General features: G+C 45.6%; 1 protein-coding gene across 1 annotated transcript in view; it reads right to left on the reverse strand.

The window, feature by feature from the left end:
• Positions 1-14,669, reverse strand: part of AXDND1 (axonemal dynein light chain domain containing 1) — a 570,869-nt gene that overhangs the window by 243,494 nt on the left and 312,706 nt on the right. The window lies entirely within an intron of this gene.

The raw sequence follows: 14,669 nt of genomic DNA on the forward strand, positions 1-14,669 counted from the left end.
TGTACTCTCCTAATACTGGCCTTCCATCTGTTCCTTGAGCTCAGATGGTGTGATTTGAATGCTGTGCGGAGTAGATCTGGGCCATTACTCTGGCTTCAAAGAATTATTCTACTTCTCTCCGCAATTCAGAAGACACACAACTCCGGCTGGTCTTCGTCCTGTCTGATTCATGCCTGTTTCTCACCGATGTAAAGTTTGGCAAATCAGTGTGCTCATAGCTCCGCAACAATGTTCGACATCCCGTATTGCTAATGGCACCAGTCCACATGGTCCCTTTATGTTAGAAAATGCTCACCCAATACTTGTGCATCCTGTGACAAATCTGTTTATTTTATTTATATGAGCTTAAGTAAAACTGTGATATGCTTCTTTGTACCCGGGTCAAGTTCCTTACTTTCTTTAGTGTTTACCCTGCTCTTTAAAATTAACTGGTTCATACTGAATGTACAGTTGCCCATCTGTTTAAGTAATTGTTTTGTAAAATACTGGCTTATGGCTGCCACTTCATTGCGCTGATGAATAAAAGTGGAAGGTAGTTCTTGAGGTAGCCAGTCCCCATCCCAAATGCTGGAAGATCTGGGAATCCAGGAGATACCTTTGTGGGGGATAATCCCATTGATCTTGGGAATGGTACCAATGTCTCTCTAAAGAGGCTAGTTCCATTTGTTTCTTGAAAGCTGCCAGGTTTGGTTGCCTTCAATAATCTGGGCACAATGAAGTCTGACGTTATGCTAGTTACCATCACCTGGTACGCACACCCGACATCCGTGAATCCCAAGGTTAACTTTGTCCAGTGCTGGACCCCAGGTTTTAGTTGCTAGAGTAATTTAGAAAGAATGCCTTTAAGTATTTTGGGCTGTGGCCAATATAAATTCTAAAAATGGTGCAGAGTAGTTTTAACGCTATTCTTTGAGCAACCAGCAGCTAGTGAAGGTCTCTGAGAGCTGCAATGGTATCGTTTGATTTCTTTAGGTTAAGAGCGAGACTGGCCAATTGGTTTTGCAGTCTCTGGAGTTTCAGGATCTGTATATTTGGTGAGCCGTCTTAGAATGGTCTCTGGTTAGATCGAGGTAATGTAATAGAGCAGTGGGAGGATCCTAAGCAGTAACATAAGAGAGATACTGGTGTTTGTAAACACAGATGTAATGTAGAGATCAAAATAAAGTTGTGCATTGAACCATTCTTGGAGAATGGTAATGCTTGAACTGGGAAGGAAGGGGCTTCGAGGTCCTCTGACCAACTGAATGTTGGCTGTTACTCGTGAGGTCGCCCACTCTGAGAATGTTGGTCTCTGCTCCTTTTTTTGGTCTTTGCTCCTTTCAGACAGAGGAAACTCTTCTTTGTGCAGTGGTTCACTTGTTTCAGGCAGGTAGATATGTATTTGCACTGTTTTTCTGGGCTGTCCAGAAGGATACATATCTCGTGGTACACTTAGAACTGTAGGTGATGCTGAGAAATATCAGCCATATTAAAGAAGGATTGGTGCATTAATAGGGTTGTGTCTGGTGATATTGTCTCAATTTTTTCAGATACGTATATGGTGCTTTAATAGTCTTCTGTATCATAAACTGGATAGGATTAAGACTTTGGGTTGACAGTCATTGAAGCAAGCTTTCCTGATACTGGCAATTGTGGTTTCAATTCCTCTCCGAAGACTAAAACCTGATTTCCTATTGTGTAGCATATTGTTTGTTTCAATACATATTTTAAGCTAGGTTATCACTTTACCCTTAAGGAATTTGTTAATCAAGGGGAGAGTTGAGATAGGTTGATAGTTAGTTTTTTTCAGCATGCTGGCTGATAGCTTTAACATGGGAATTATTATTGATTGTTTTAGGCAATGGGGACAATTCCTTACTGTAATTAAGAATTTGTAATTCTAGTTTTCGCTCTGCTAAACGTAATAATGTGGTATTTTATTACAGAGACATGTCAAGGCTAAAGACGGATGTCTGAAGCTTTAAACTTACTAGCTGCTTTGCACACCTGCCCAAGACTCAGAATTATAAAAGATGAGGATAATGTTTGGGTGCCTGCATGATTGACCCAGAGGGTGAGGGAGTGGGGTGGGTCTATCTCCCACTTCTATCATTATCAGTGAAATACATCCATTTTCATAGCATTGGGCCAAGGTGACACATGCCTTGTTTAATACCCCTGGCTCAGCTGCTTGCGAGAATATTTAAAATAGTTTTCTAGTGTTATTTGATATCAGGTTGAATTTGGTCACAAATTGAACCTTGTTTGCCTTCCAGATCACTCTATAGCATTTACTCATGTGGGCTTTACAAAGCTCTGCCGCAACTACTGTTTAACTTTTCTTCACTGTGGTTCACATTTCTTACCCAATGTTTTAATATTTGCAGATATGTGTTCAATGAGCTGTTATCAGCCTTGTTTTTTTATTCCTTGAAGAAGAACTATGTTGAAGGTGCTAGAGATGGTTGTATGGCATTACAACACGGGCTTTTATCCCACATGCCATTACAACACGGGGATTACAACGAAAGTCGTTACAACGACTTTCGCTAGAGGGCGCTGGATAGTGGAATAGTTTAATTTTCTATTCCAACTCCAGCCCACGTTGACAGTAGGGAAGGTGTTGGATAGAAAATGAAACTATTCCCTATCCAACAGCACCCTCCAGCGAAAGTAGTTGTAACGATTTACGCTATAATCCCCGCGTTGTAATGGCAGTGCGGGGTAATCCCCGCGTTGTCATGGCTGTTCCCCGCTAGAGATTGTTGTATGGAGATAGACAAAACGGCATCTGGGTTAGTTTAAACTGATGAGAGTGGCTGGTCAAAGTTGATAGAAGCTTCGTGAAAGTTGGCTGGTGAAACACTTCTGAAGTACCCTTGAAAGTATAGATTAGCTATGATCAAGGCATTTGAGCTTAAGTGGTTACAGTCAGATATTTTGTGATTAATGTAATCAACCAGTGAGACATCCATAATCTGGGTTTATTGTTTATATCTAAGCTGTTGATGCTGCATGTGAAATATATATAAATATATATATGGGTGGTGTTAGATCTCATCTGGGGGGCTAACACTCTACCTGTTCCATAAACCTCTGAAGCTTGTTTGTTGCTTGATATCTACCCAGAGGTTGAAATTGCCCAGGAACAAGATTTAAGGGGATAAACAATACAGCAGTGTTCTTCATGGAGTTTAGTGGCAAGGATAAGTAGGTTCAAAGCCCATCATCCTTTTCTTATGCACTGTTCTTTTAAGTTCTGCATGTATTTGTTTCTCAATGGGTCACTGAAGGGCCACACTGGCTAAAACTTACTCTCAGGAAATCTCAACCTCTGCTTTTGTCAATTTGAAAAAAAGAAAGAACGGATCGATGAAGCATTTGCCCATTTGCAAAATACAGGATTATCCCCTATGGGACCATGACTCTCTTTCTTGTGGTTATACCGTGGACAGCGAATCCGTTCAAAGGGATATCTCATCCATATACGTTTTTCACCGCCATATGAAGGTTTTGTTTAGTAAAATTTAGATAAGCATTAATGTGCCACTCTGGCACAGTCATGGCCTCCCAATAATTCAGGTATGCAGACTTGTCCCCTAAGTGTCATAAAACAGATGTCAAATTGGATTTGTGCACTGCCTATCACCAGGCTATTTAGTGGAATATGGTTAGCTTCCCAAGGATACATGTTGTTCCATGGACAGGGGGGAGCTGCTACTCAGCGCTAGCCTTGTGTTTTGATGCAGACTGTAACATTCGTCCATTCTCACAGGTTGCATTTACGATTCACATTGTGGACAGTGAGTATACTTAAACTGCCATGGTCAGGTGATATGTTTCGAAGTGGAACAGAGGGCAGACGGCATATGCACACCACAGAAATACATAGTAGGCCTCGTTGTAGTGGTCCCTTTTGTGGTGTGGCCTATACTGATTTGCAGAGGGGGCTTGCTGTGTGTATTGGAACAGTAAGCAATAGACTAGAATTCGTCCCTGGGTAGTTACATTTGGCTGAGATTAATTCAATAATTGCACACTACACTTCAGATATTTTCAATGCGGAACTGTAAATAGGCTGACATAGGAGTTCTGACTAAACTGGCCCTAGTACAGGTCTCTAGCTGCACCACACTGATAAAGCCGAACAAGGCTGAAACAAGTTTGGGGTCTCTTGTGTTCACACACATAGCATGTATGTACAAAAATGATTTGCATGTGGTGTCCCTATCTTTGTGGCACAGTGAGTAAAAAGAAAAAAAAGTCTGGAAAGTGCCAGAGATTAACTCTCAGTGAGTCATCCTAAGTGGGTCGGGTGTGCCAACATGATTAAGCCAAATAAAACTGGAACATCTGTGAGGTTGTTTGGTCTTCAGTTCCCAATCAGAAGGGACAGAGTCCAGTAGTTCGGGCTGTCCCTTTTTGGATGAGACTTGGCCCGATTTTCATATAGTGTGACCTTGTCTCAAGTGACACAGAGACTAAGAAAAATAATGGACTGGAATTCAACTAAGAGTAATTACCAAGGGCTGGGATGAATTCATGCATTCCAGCTACAACTTTCTGTTTTCCCATTCCTCCCTAAAGAGTATTTTCCTTGGAAAAAGTCAGTAGTCATGTGCAAGATGTGGCAATCGATGCCCCAAAACACCTTAGCAAGAAAAAGTAGAAAATTATAGCTAGGCACAAGAGGTGAGAAAAGCTCTTTTTATGCTTATGGGGTGACAGTTTGGTTCGGGCTCGCTCGCATTTTCCGCCAACCCACTTTCAAATGTCACCAGCCGCCACTGGACACAAAAATAAAACAACACCACTCTTTCGAAACCAGAAGGAATAGACGGAGACAAAGAGGAGATGCTCTAAGTTGAGACCAGAGATGGAATAGATAGCTTCCTGTTCATTCATGAATATGATGCCAGTATACATTCCCACACACAACCTAAATATATCAGGGAAGAAACAAAACTCATACATCAAGTCCTGACTCACCCCAGGCACACAGTGTGATCCTGATAAGGTAGTTGTTTTTCATGAACCTCAAAAGCATTTTATGTCAAGAAAGGAGGTATCATTAACCAGAAAACTCTTTGATGGCTTCTTCTCTGCAGCACTCAAAACCCTTCGAACCAAACTTGAATACTTATTGAACTAGAGCTAATTACATCCCCAACATTCCTCATACTTTATTTGCTGCTCCCTGAGAAGATAAGTATTGTTACTCCATTTGGCTTGAGCTTTCCGTGAACAATGTGCAGAGTATTTTGAATTTTGAGGAGGCTACATCAGGTAGCAGCAGCGCCTCCACCCTTTTGAAGCGATAGGTAGGTTGTTTAAAAACTTTAGCAATAAGTATGTAGAGTTGCAAGAGGAAGGTCTTTCAATGACTGTTAGGATTAATTCCATACATATTTTAAAACAATGCTTTAAAATATCTGCTCAAACAATACTTTGTATAGTGAGAGGCAGTCTGGTGTGATTGTAGAAGGTGTGAGCCTTGGTGAACTCGAGAGCAGTTCTGAATGGAGGTTTGAGCAACTAAGCTTCAGAGGTGCGAGTGCGTAATCTCAGTAGATTGCATGTCCAGAGGCAGACCTGGGGCATGACCATTTCAAAAACCTGTCTCCAACTTGATGGACTGTTTACTACCTGTTACGTGTCAGTGGAATGAGGTGTAGAAAGTATTCTCCCAGATTGTGCTACGATTGGGCTTCGTTTTCATTTGGCCCAGAAAAGAACTTGCAGGCTAAGACTCAAGTCGGGGTTCAAGGGCTCCTGACAGGAAATTGTTACAGAGCACAGTTGCTGTAATCTAATTGATAGACCAGGCTTGCAGGGAGCACGCATAAGATACGTGAGGACCAAATTAAGGTACCACTGCGGCATAACAAAGGGTGTGGGTGGCAACAAGCGAGGCAGCCCTTTTAGAAACCTATGTACAATTAGAGACCTAAAGAGAGAGGGCTGGTCTGGCAGCCGCACAAAAGCAGACAGAGCAGAAAGATAACCCTTGAGAGTTCCCAAAGCAGAGCCCTGTTGGGCAAGGGTTAGAATGAATAGAAGAACAGTGGAAAGAGAAGCAGAAACAATGTCAATAGACCTTTTTGTATAGTATAATAAACATTTCTACCAACGGCAGGTGTATACTGTCTTACAGGAGGGCCGCCTGGCCGCCAAAATAACATTACATAATTCGTGAGGGAGATAAAAAGCCATCAACTGCCGCCGCTCAATCTCCACACATGGAGGCGCAGAGTTGACAGCTGTGACAGAAGATCTTCCTGAAATGGAAGCCTGATCGGAGGATCGATGCTCATTATCAGAAGCTCTGGCTACCAGACTCTTCTCGCCAAATCCAGAGCCACAAGAATGACTTGGGCCCAGTTGTTCCGGATCTACTTCAGAACCCTCGGCAGGAATGGTATGGGCGAAAAAGCGTACAGTAGGCCTAAGCTCCACTCGCGACGAAAGGCATCGCTGAGCGATAGCTGCCTTGGAAACGCCAGTGTGCAGTAATGCTGACACTGCACATTCTTTTCAGAGGTGAACAAAACTAACCAAGTCTCTCCCCACTGCTGGAAGAGATCTTGCGCCACCTCCGAGTCGAGACACCGTTCGAGATCCAGTAGGCATTGACGGCTCTGTTCATCCGCCCCAGCGTTCAGAGAACGTGCCAGGTGTTGAACCACCAGGGTTATGCCCTGCTGTTTCAGCCATGTCCAGAGACACAGGGTCTCTCAACAAATGGTCCACGACCCCACCCCGCCCTGCTTGTTGCAGTACCACATTGCCTGTGGTGTTGTTCGTGAACACCTGCACTAACTTCCCCTTGACAGAGGGAAAGAAATGCTTTCAATGCCAATTGAAGCGCTTAAAGCTCCAACAAATGTATGTGGAGCCCAGACACCGCCGGAGACCAGTGTCCCCTGATCTCCACCTCTTTCAGATGGCGGCCCCATCCCAGAAGTGACGCATCTGTCACGACTGTGAGATCTGGTTGTGTAAGAGAGAGGGGTCTGTGGCTGACCCAATTGCGGTTCGTCAACCACCACTGCAGATCTTTTGCTTTTCCTTTTGAGATCTGAACCACGTCTGTGAGAGTTCCCTGATGCGGTGCCCATTGAAACTTTGAGTCCCACCGCAGAGCTGGCATACACCACCTGGCATGTTTTACCAACAGGATGCAGCAGGCCATGAGACCCAACAGCTTCAGAGTTAGTCTCACCGAAATCCAGGACGGAGGCTGAAACATTGTACTCTCTGCTTGGGGTAATAGGCTCGAAACTGCACTGTGTCCAGAACAGCTCCGGTGAAAGGGAGCATCTGAGAAGGAGTCATGTGTGACTTCGGCACATTAATAGAGAACCCCAGCAAATGCAGGAGGTCCACCATAGTCTGAAGGTGGAAGACGACAGCCTGGAGCGAGGGCACCTTCAATAGCTAGTCGTCGAGGTAGGGTAAGATTCACACCCTTAACCTGCACACATGAGCTACGCAGCTGCCATCACCTTGGTGAGCACCCGAGGGGCACTGGTAAGGCAAAAGGGGAGCACAGTAAACTGAAAGTGCTTGTGGCCTACCTTGAATCGCAGGTAACGTCTGTGGCCCTGGCGGGGATGGGATGTGAAAAATACGCATCCTGGAGGTCCAACACTACCATCCAGTCTTCTTGGTCTAGGGCAGACAAGACCTGAGCTAGAGTAAGCATCTTGAACGTCTCCTTCTTGAGGAAGAGATTGACGTCTGAAGATCTAAAATAGGTCGCAACCCTTTGTTCTTCTTTGGAATCAGAAAGAAGTGGGAATAACAGCCACTGCCTACTTTTTAAACCGGGACCATCTCTATAGCTCCCTTGGCCAAGAGAGCTGCAACTTCCTCTGGGAACAGTTTTAAATGATCCTCTGTCAGCTGTTCCTGATTTGGAAGAATGAGAGGACGAAAAGAAAGCAAAGGCAGAGAATAGCCACCCTGAATGATCTGCAAGACCCACTTGTCGGATGTTAAGGACCTCCAGTGGGGAAGATGATGATGGATTCTCCCGCCAACTGGAGTGGTGTAGTCTTGCAGAATCAGACTAGGAGTGCTTGGAGGCTGGGGCTGCCGAGGTCAGGGTGGCCGTCGATTTCTGGCTCCCATTCCTAGGGTGGAATGAACAGCATCTGCGTCCCTGCACGGCTTGGGAAACTTGTGCAGGTCGGTGGCTGGAATAGGGCTAACTCAGCTAGAAACCTCTTATTTTGCCATGAAAAGGGTAAAAGGTAGACTGGCCATGAGGAGTAGAAGAGAGGCCCAAGGATCTGGCCATAGCTCGAGAGTCCATGAACGTCAATAGGGTTGATTCTGCCTTTTCCCCAAAAAAGACGGGTTTCATCCCAGGGCATGTCCATCAAATTTGCCTGTCTCCCTGGATGGGCTGCAAGGAGCTTCATAGCCCGCTTCCGCAAAGCCCTCAGAGCCAGAGCCCGACAGTCTGAGCACGACTTTGTGGTCGAGCTCAAGACACCAGAGACCGACGAGGTGGGGATAGGTAACCAACATCCTGCAATGGCTGGCACTGCACGGATTGAATCCTGTCTTCCTCAAAGTCATCCTCGCACAAGAAGTTAGAAAAAATTCTGAGTTTGACAAAATGTTGAGGAAAGGCCGGTCAAAAAGCGACAGAGGGGTAGCCCTTCCCGGATCTGCACTTAACTGGCCAGTAAAGAAAAGAGCTGACGCTGCACGCCTATATAGATACAGTGGCGTCATAACCGATGCCGCTGAGCTGAAAGGAGCCACCAGGCGCCGCACGCAAATGGTATTTATCAGCAAAGGTTTCTGGATCCAGCCTGACGCCTGGGAAAATCAAAGGTAAGGAATTTGCAGGTAGAAGTCTCTATCAGATTGAAGCATTCCACCCAACACTTTTTTGTTTTTCATGGCTGTGACCAGGACAAACACATTGAAGATAATCCAAAAAACACATTCCTAGGGCATTACAGCACAGGGGGACTCATCCCAATGGTATGTGGCTAGGCTTGCCCTGGTGTCAGTTTCAGTTGTGATGATCCTACCATAGAGTTACCCAGTAACTTCAAGTCATCAAGGACACTGTGTTCAGGCCCTGGGCTTTCTTTTGTAGGCCTAATGCATTTTGGGAGTTGTACTCCTGGTCCACTTCAGTTGATCCAATATCATTAACACTCCTGAATACAATTATTTGCAAAAGGGAAGCCCAGATGTGGAGCACTGCATCCTTAGTGACAGTCATATAGTAACCTCACATCCATACCACTGCAGGACTCAACTGGGGTCCTGGATATGCAATTGCAACCGGAGTGTGCTGCTGGGTTAATGGAGATACAACTGGGAAGCATCTCCAACGTTGCACAATGTATTTTTCAGCTGTTAATGTGTCCAGCAAGCAGTGTGAAGACAACAAAAGCGATGACTGGGCTGTTCCTTGGGGAAGAGAGAAGGAGAAGAAAAAGGTCACTAAGGTAAAGGGCTAGTGCTCAATGGAGGACCACCCCTGGGTATCCAATTTGTTGGATATAATGGCCTCACACACCCTTGCGAGTGTCATGCTTCATCATCGGCAATGCTCCTCGTTGGGCAGGCGGTGCAATGCCCAACGGGCTCACCTCAAAGAGGGGCTCCTTATCGGAGATCTTTTATCCAACTGCCTATGGGTGAAGTGGGGGTGAGGGGCCAGGACAGAGTAGATAGTGTGGGTGAGGATAAAATGTGGCACAAGGTACCGAAAAACAATTTTATTCTGGTGGTCCTCTGCCACAAGTAAAATCAAGGATAGCCGGTGCTCGTGGGAACTATGGTTTCCCAGAGTGGACCAGGGCTAAAGTGTAAATGGTGTGGTCAACATGTTTCTCGCTTCTAGTACATTGACTGCGATTCTTCAGGACCTAGTAAAAAACTACAATCTACAAAACATGACTAATGATTAGTATCAGTTTAAATACAGCACATAAGTTGTACTACCTGTATGACACTGCTCTTGCTGAGAAAGGGGAGATAAAGGAGAACATTACCACAGGTAAGTAACAACATGTGACCCTGTAGTGACCGTGAACACACTGTGAAAAAGTGACATACTACTGGAGATAGTGACTAGTATGTGATTAAAAAAAAGTTACAAACTGGTCGCAGCAGTATCCATTTGAACTATATCGCACACCCATGGGATCGGTAGTACTGCTACTCACCTAAAGGTTAGAGTTCTGGGGTGTCAACAGTACCCAGTGGGTCTGACATCAAGGGAGAAGCCATAGAGATTGAGGCTGAGGAGGTAAGGATAAGAGTGGGATGGTATTGAGGTAAGAAGTAACTTGAAATGCTTGGCGCATGCGTATCCTGCCACACGGAAGACCGGGTTCGACCCTTCTAGGTGTGACCGTTGTCCAGTCTCCGTGTAAAATAAATTCAATGGAGTCATCCTTCGTGTGATATCTTAAGTCTGTACAACCCTTTATATTCCAATTCTAAGTCGTTGCTATTAGCGAGTGGGATATAATTGGTACAACTTAACAGTAGCGCTATCAAACTGCCCCAATATCAATCGTTGGCAAAACTGGGGTCAAAACTGTGAATGAGCGGTATACATTTGCCCAGTTGTAGGAGCCCCTCGATGCAGGCGCTCTGTCTTCGGGATAGAAGGCCATGTGGTAGAGTATTGGCTACATGATGTGCATATGCAGCGCTACGTGGTAGTGATCTACACCCCTCTACCCCGCCAGTAATGACCCGTAATTCACCGGTAGATGGGAATCAGGCGTGTGGTTTGGCATGTAAATCGAACTCTCTAAGTAGCAGTGTGGAAGCGCTCACGGTAAAGCTGCGTTAAGACAATTAAACCCGAGTCATGGGACACTCCAGCGCCGCAAAAAGTATTAGTCATAACGGATTCTTGATCCCAGTCGCTGTAAAAGCGGTACACTTAAATTCTACAGCCTGTTTCTCTCAGGGCCAGATAAGCTGTGTTAAGAAAAATAGATAGACCCGAGTCATGGGACACTGCAGCGCGGCAAAAAGTTTTAGTCATAACGGGTTCGAGATCCCTGTTGATGTAAAAGCAGTACACTTACTTTCTACTGCTTGTGTCAGGGCCAGTTAAGCCTACCCATCTCACCGGGTCCGGATAGTGGAGAGCCGGTTGTGTACCTCCTCATTAAGTAGCAACCTGGGTGTGTTCCAAACAATCCCAAACAGGAAGTAAAACTCACCGGTAGGTCATGTGGTTTTGCTAGTTGATCGGGCGGACATGATGCAGTAGAGGGTAGTGTATGAAAAGTAAGTGGACATATCCTGGGTTATTGTCGCTATATGGCGGTGTGGCTCAGTTACAGGTGGGAAGTGATTGGCCTTATTCTGTTCGGTTGGTCTCATAATTTGGCATTGATCTGTGAGGTTAGGCAGGTATCGTCAAAGGAATACATAGCTGATGTCCACTCTCGTTTGTGGTTCTCGTTTGTGATTAAGAGACCATGATGTGGGGGTCTGTAAATACCAGCCATTAGAGTGTTGGCTGGTCTAATGAACTGTGGGCCCGGTGTTGAAAGGCCACAGTTGCGGGTGGTGCCGGGCATACATAGGAGTATATTGTAATGATTATGTCATGGGGAACTCCCCGGGAGCGTACACCAATCTGGGTGGAGGGTAGAGGGGCATTTTGTGTAAGTTACACTGACCAGGAATTAAGGTGGTGGGTACGTAGGGTATTATGGGGATTACATTATGGTGGAGTATTCCTGTAGTACGCCACGGAGTGTATATTGACCATAATAACAGATATTAGGCCAAGCCAGCGGGTGTATACTGAACATAGCATGGTTTGCTAGGCAGACAAGGGATGTATTTGCAGAGATGTGTTCCCAGAGCGCTCCACGGAATATCCTCATTCAATCCCCGGCTATCGGTGGACAAGAACAATAGTTACTTACCTGTAATCTGTGGTTCTCCAGTATTGGTGTCTTTCATAGATTCACATGCCTGAATCATTCCCCGTCGTCGGAGTGGGAGTCCCACGGTACATAAAAAAGCAATAAAATGCTATAAATATATAGTAATACCAATAGAAATGAACCAGGAAGTAAAACAGCCAATGGTACAGTAGGCAAAAACTTCCCATCTATGACTATCATAGTCATTTTGTATAGTCCAAACTACAGCCAATCAGGCGCCAGCACCCACCAGAATGTTCTCCCCAGAGGCTCAGGCTCTCAGATTTTCTCGCAAGGAGTGAAGGTAAACCATAATAGCCTAGAAAGCCTCTGAGGGGAGGTGGGCGGGTTGCATGTGAATCTATGAAAGACACCAATACTGGAGAACCACAGATTACAGGTAAGTAACTATTGTTCTTCTCCAGTATTAGGGGTGTCTTTCATAGATTCACATGCCTGAATCAGAGTAGCTAGCAGTACATATCTTTGCTGAACAGACGCTCATAACACCCAGCTTGTCAGCTAGTAATGTAAATAACAATGCGAAGTGAATAAACACATATCATATAAAGCATAACATAATGCAATCAAGAAAATATGTGAAAACATAACATAAGAAGCGTCTGACAGCAGAAAACAAGGAGGTGGGAAACAGAGGCTCACCTTAATGAAACAGGTTCCGTAGAACAGCTCGACCCACAGAAGTATCAGCCTCGCTGATGGACTCTAGACAGTAATGTCTGGTAAAGGTATGGCGACTTGCCCAAGTCGCCGCCTTGCAGATCTGCTGAAGTGGGACTCCAGCGAATAAGGCCGTAGATGAGGAGACTGCTCTTGTAGAGTGCGCTCTGGGCGCAGATGGTAAAGGTCTCCCAGCCTGTGCATGGCAAAAGGCAATGGCAGCAGAAATCCATCTTGCAATGGTCTGTTTTGATACTGCCTGCCCTTTACGAATCGCACCGTAGGTAATGAACAACTGGTCAGAGGTGCGTACAGCAGAAGTTCTTTGTAGATAGAATTTGAGACATCTTCTAATGTCAAGCGAGTGTAAAGCTCTTTCCGCAGGAGTTTGCGGGTCTGGAAAAAATGATTTAAGAACAACAGGTTCGTTCAGATGAAAATCCGAAGGCACTTTAGGAATGTATTTGGGATTTGTGCGAAGTATGACAGAATCGCTAGTGAATTGGAGGAAAGGATGATGAACAGTGAAAGCTTGGATATCACTAACTCTCTTGGCGGATGTTAAGGCTAAAAGCAGTGATACCTTCCATGAAAGATACTTCAAGTCAGCTCGATGGATGGGCTCAAATGGGTGACGCATGAGTTGACCCAGGACCACATTCAGATACCACAAAGGAGGTGGACGACGTACTGGAGGGAACATTCTAAAGAGACCCTTAAAGAACTGTTGGATAATTCTTGAAGAATACAGAGAATTGGACCCATCCTGTCGATATCTGGATATTGCAGCCAGAAATACTTTCAAAGTAGCATGGGACAGACCTGTTCGTGCCAACTGCAAGAAAAAAGGAAGAATTTCCTCAGGCTTTGCCAAAAAGGGATGAACACCTGCTGAACGGCACCAGATACAGAAGCGTTTCCATTTGAGACTGTAAGTCTTGATGGTTGCGGGTGCTCTAGCTTTGGCCAACACCTCTTTACAGTCTGCTGGGATGTTCAAGTGTGCAAACTCATGGTGTTCAGGAGCCAAGCCGCTAATCTCAGCGATGCTGGGTCCGGATGGAAGACTTGACCTTCCTGAACACTGAGCAAGTTCGGGATTGGATGTAACTGAATTGGTTTGCTCTCTGATAGTAGGAGGAGCTCCGTAAACCAATACTGGCGCGGCCATCTGGGCGCGATCAGGATCAGTCGGCAAGGTTCCTTCCTCATCTTCCGCAGAACCCTGGGGACTAACGGAATCGGTGGGAAAGCGTACGCAAACCTCAGGGACCAATCGAGGGAGAATGCATTCCCCAGAGAATTCTTGTGGGGGTGCCAGCTGGCGAAGCTCAGGCATTTGCTGTTGGTACTTGTCGCAAATAGGTCTAGGTCTGGCCAACCCCACTGATGAAAGATGTGGTCCACTGTGTTCTGGTGAAGCTCCCATTCGTGGTTGGTGATTGTGGTCCTGCTGAGTGCATCCGCAAGGACGTTTTCCGTTCCCGGAACATGCACCGCATGCAACTGTACATTGTGGTGAAGAGCCCATGTCCATAATTCCTGCGCCTCTTGAGACAGGAGAAGAGATCGAGTTCCTCCCTGTTTGTTGACGTAGTGCATACTTGTTGTGTTGTCTGTTCTTATCAACACATTGGTGTTCTGAATGATGGCACAAAACGCCTTGAGGGCAAGAAAGATGGCTCTCAGTTCCAAACGATTGATGTGCCACCGTTTCTGTTGTACAGTCCATTTGCCACTGATCGTGAGGCCTTGTAGATGAGCCCCCCAGCCCTCGAGGGATGCATCTGTAGTGATGGTGAGACTTGGTGGTTCTTGAAGGAACGCATGACCCTGACTGAGATGACACCTCTGTGTCCACCACAGAAGAGACTCCTTCATGAGTGGTGTGATTTGAATGAGGTCCTCGAAAGTGCCTGAAACCTGTTGCCACTGCAGGGCTAGTTCCTCCTGGAGCGGCCTCATTTGAAGCCTGCAATTTGGAAGTAATGGAATACAAGCCGATGCCATCCCCAGAAAGGATTTGTATAGTCGGACAGAAACTGACTTTCTTTGCATGAGATCTTGTGCTAGCCG

Source organism: Lissotriton vulgaris, chromosome 1_1 (assembly GCF_964263255.1).
Source record: "Lissotriton vulgaris chromosome 1_1, aLisVul1.2, whole genome shotgun sequence".
NCBI lineage: Eukaryota > Metazoa > Chordata > Amphibia > Caudata > Salamandridae > Lissotriton > Lissotriton vulgaris.